The following is a 4204-nucleotide window of genomic DNA, read 5'->3' as shown; positions in this document are numbered from 1 at the left end:
ATATTTTAGTGAGTTTTTGGCTTTTTCCCAATTTTTTTTTAACCTGGAAACTACCCTAATTTTCACTTAGGTATCTATATCTTCTCTACTGAACCCATATATTTTTAATGAACTGATGTCCCCTTGGTTCAAGGAGTGAGGCAAGTGGCTGACGCAGTTGAAGTTTGAGTAACTGCCTGAATTTCATCCTCAAAGCCATAGATGTTGACAAGCAGGAGGATCTAATTCAGCCAGTAAGTCTGGTACTAGAATAAGACTAGTACCAGAAGCTTCTGGGGAAGAAAAATCTACTGAATGATACAGTACACAGACATGAAACATGGAACAACTGTTGCAAAATTCCCAGCATAATGGAGTCTAGCCTTGAGATCAAGCTACACATTGAAAAAAAAGGATGGAGAAAAGGAGAGAGAAGGGGTGAGAGGGAAAGAGAAAAGAAGACAGAGAGGGGGAAAAGAGATAGAAAAGAGAATAAATGTAGAACACATAGATCAACTTATGTTAATATATGAAATGTATTTTTTAAAGATTTTATTTATTTATTCATAGAGACAGAGAGAGAGAGGCAGAGACACAAGCAGAGGGAGAAGCAGGCATCATACAGAGCGCCTGATGTGGGACTTGATCCAGGGTCTCCAGGATCACACCCTGGGCTGCAGGCAGAGCTAAACCACTGTGCTCCTGGAGCTGCCCTATGAAATGTATTTTTTTAAAATAAGTTATATGCCATTTAACCAATCTAGGTAAAATACACTAAAAATTTCAGCTATTCTAAAATGTGGAAATAAGCTTGTAATGGCAGTCTTGTGGCTATTAATAGATTATATTTGCTTGAGGCAAATAAATATGTATTATATTTCATCTTCCTTTCTCTTCCTAATTTTGAGGCACAAAATTTCAAACTTTTGCCTAAACTGTTATCCATTCAAGTCCTACATTATTACCAGAAAATTCAAAATCCTTTTAAATGTTCTGATAGCTCTTTTCCAGCTGGAACCATGGAAGGTGCAGAAGAGAAGAAGGTTCTTGCTGTGCCAGAAACCCTTAAGAAAAAGCAAAGGTATTTCACAGAGTTGAAGATCAAGCATCTGAGAAAAAAGTTTGCCCAAAAGATGCTTCGAAAGGCAAGGAGGAAGCTTATTTATGAAAAAGCTAAGCATTACCACAAGGAATACAGGCAGATGTGCAGAACTGATGAGGATGGCGAGAAAAGCTGGCAACTTCTACATGCCTGCAGAACCCAAATTGGCATTTGTCATCAGGATCAGAGGTATCAATGATGTGAGCCCAAAGGTTCGAAAGGTGTTACAGTTTCTTCGCCTTCACCAGATCTTTAATGGCACCTTTGTTAAGCTCAACAAGGCTTCAGTTAACATACTAAGGATTGTGGAACCATATATAGCATGGGGTTACCCAAACGTGAAGTCAATGAATGAATTGATCTACAAGCGTGGTTATGTCAAGATCAACAAGAAGCGAATTGCCCTGACAGATTACACATTGATTGCCCAATCTCTTGGTAAATATGGCGTCATTTGCATGGAGAATCTGATTCATGAGGTCTATATCGTTGGAAAACATTTCAAAGAAGTGAACAACTTTTTATGGCCCTTCAAATTATCTTCTCCAAGTAGCAGAATGAAGAAAAAGACCACTCATTTTGTAGAAGGTGGAGATGCTGGCAACAGGGAAGACCAGATCAATAGGCTTATTAGAAGGATGAACTAAGGTATCTACTATGATTATTTTTGTAATCTGGTCAGGTAATAAATGACTACTTTCAAATGGAAAAATAATGTTGTGATAATATTCTTTTTCTCCCTTTTTGTAAAAATTTAAATTCTATTAGCCAACATATAGTACATCATTAATTTCAGGTGTAGAGTTCAATAATTCATCATTTTCATATAACACCCAGTGCTCATCACACCACCTGCCCTCCTTAATGCCCATCACCCTATAGCCTATCTCTGCATCCGCACCTCCCCTCCAGCAACTCTCAGTTTGTTTACTATAGTTAAGAGTCTCTCACGGTTTTCTCCCTTTCTTATCACTTCCCATTCAGTTTTCCCTCCCTTCCCCTATGATTGTCTGTGCTGTTTCTCATATTCCACATAGGAGTGGAACCATATAATTGTCCTTCTCTGGTTGACTTATTTCACTCAACATAATACCCTCCAGTTCCATCCACACTGATGTTAAGTATTCATCCTTCCTGGTGGCTGAGTAATATTCCATTGTGTATATATATATATATATATATATATATATATATATATATATATACACACCACATTTCTTTATCAATTCATCTGTCAATGGACATCTTGGCTCTTGCCACAGTTTGGCTGTTGTGGACATTGTTGCTATAAACATTGTGGTGCAAATGCCCCTTCAGATCAATACATTTGTATTTGGGGGTAAATACCTAGTAGTGCCATTGCTGGGTCATTTTTAACGTCTTGAGGAACCTCCACACTGTTTTCCAGAGTGGCTGTACCAGCTTGCATTTCCACCAACAATGTAAGAGGGTTCCCCTTTCTCCACATCCTTGCCAACATTTGTTGCATCCTGTCTTATTTATTTTAGCCATTCTGACTGGTGAGGTGGTATCTCATTGTAGTTTGGATTTGTATTTCCCTGATGCCAAGTGATACTGAGCATTTTTCCATGTGTCTGTTGGCCATTTGTATGTCTTCTTTGGAGAAATATCTATTCATGTCTTCTGCTCATTTCTTGACTGTAGTATTTGGTTTTTGGGTGTTGAGTTTGATACATTCTTTTTAGATCTTGGATACTAGCCTTGTGATAATATACTTAAAATTAGTTATATAATTTATAAAATAGCAACCAAATCATTGAAGTAACTTATAAAGATAGCCATATTTATAAAGCAAGCCATATTTAAAAATGGAAGATTGTCCAATTAATATCTAGCCAGAATGGATGGGAAGGCTATTATCAAAAAATGGCAAGGACAACAACATAGCAGATAATTTGGTAGTGTGCCAAAGATAGTGTATTGAATATTTTGAATTTTTCTGTTGTGAGAAAACATCCCTTTGACAGCTACCATTAACTGAGGTTGTTTCAAGGAGACTAGTGTAACCCAGGGACCCCTGAGAAAGAGCACTGATGCAAATCAGTCCCTTAAAATGATGGCTTTAATTAAGCTTCAGGTAAAACAGTCCCTCAACTGAACTGCAAGCAAGACTAAGTGATATCAAAGTAAAAGCTCCTGAAATAAATACTCAAATTCACACAAAATACTGCCAAATATCTTTCTCCAAAAAAAATTTTGGAAATATAAAATGATGACGAGTCTCTTGGATTGTTTGAAAATGTATGCTTTGAACACACCTTCACTTGGAGGAAAGAAAGGAAATAGCCACAGAGCTAGATGCACCTCCCTCTCTAGCGTAAGGTTTGGAATTAGGAGAAGTGGCTCTTCTGTCTGATTTCATCAGCCTTGATGCTTTGGGAGGCATATCTGTTACTTTCATCAGGAGAGCTAGGTACAGTTTATCAGTGGCTGGCACAAGATATATGTCATGATTTACAGGGTTCTGATGCTCTGGAGAATTCTTTGTCTCTCTCTGTATTGAGCTCATATTTGGAACTGGAAAGAAGCAAAATGATATAGTCATTCATTTTTCATTTCATTTTCCTACTTCAATTCAGATTGTAGCATCCCAATAAGTAGAGTCTGACAACTCTGACAAGCGTTTTGGGCATTTTGTAATGTAGACAAAGGTGCAACATGTCTTTTAGGATAATGATGGCTTTGGGTATTGCCTTCTTACTTTTATTTTGACCAAGACACTAACAACAGAAGACAACAGCTTAACACATTATCCCACTTTATAGTATCATAGAGTTAAAAAAATTCATAACAAAACCTTATTTAGTCTTTTATCCATAATGACTTCAATTTTTGCAGCCAAGAATTTAGATACTTCACTTTAATCCTCTCGCCAAAAATATTATGAAAATTAAGTCCTGATCTATTATTTACCATTGACCTTAAAGTCTTTTTTTTTTAATTTTTTTAAAATTTATTTATGATAGTCACACACAGAGAGAGGGAGAGAGAGAGAGAGAGAGATGCAGAGACATAGGCAGAGGGAGAAGCAGGCTCCATGCACCGGGAACCTGACGTGGGACTCGATCCTGGGTCTCCAGGATCGCACCCTGGGCCAAAGGC

General features: G+C 37.5%; 1 pseudogene; it reads left to right on the top strand.

The window, feature by feature from the left end:
• The first annotated feature begins 998 nt into the window (after positions 1 to 998).
• On the top strand, positions 999 to 1728 carry LOC129502290 (60S ribosomal protein L7-like; annotated as a pseudogene).
• Positions 1729 to 4204: the final 2476 nt, after the last annotated feature.

Source organism: Nyctereutes procyonoides, unplaced genomic scaffold, assembly GCF_905146905.1.
Source record: "Nyctereutes procyonoides isolate TBG_1078 unplaced genomic scaffold, NYPRO_anot_genome, whole genome shotgun sequence".
Classification (NCBI taxonomy): domain Eukaryota; kingdom Metazoa; phylum Chordata; class Mammalia; order Carnivora; family Canidae; genus Nyctereutes; species Nyctereutes procyonoides.
This window is presented reverse-complemented; position numbering and strand designations above follow the sequence as displayed.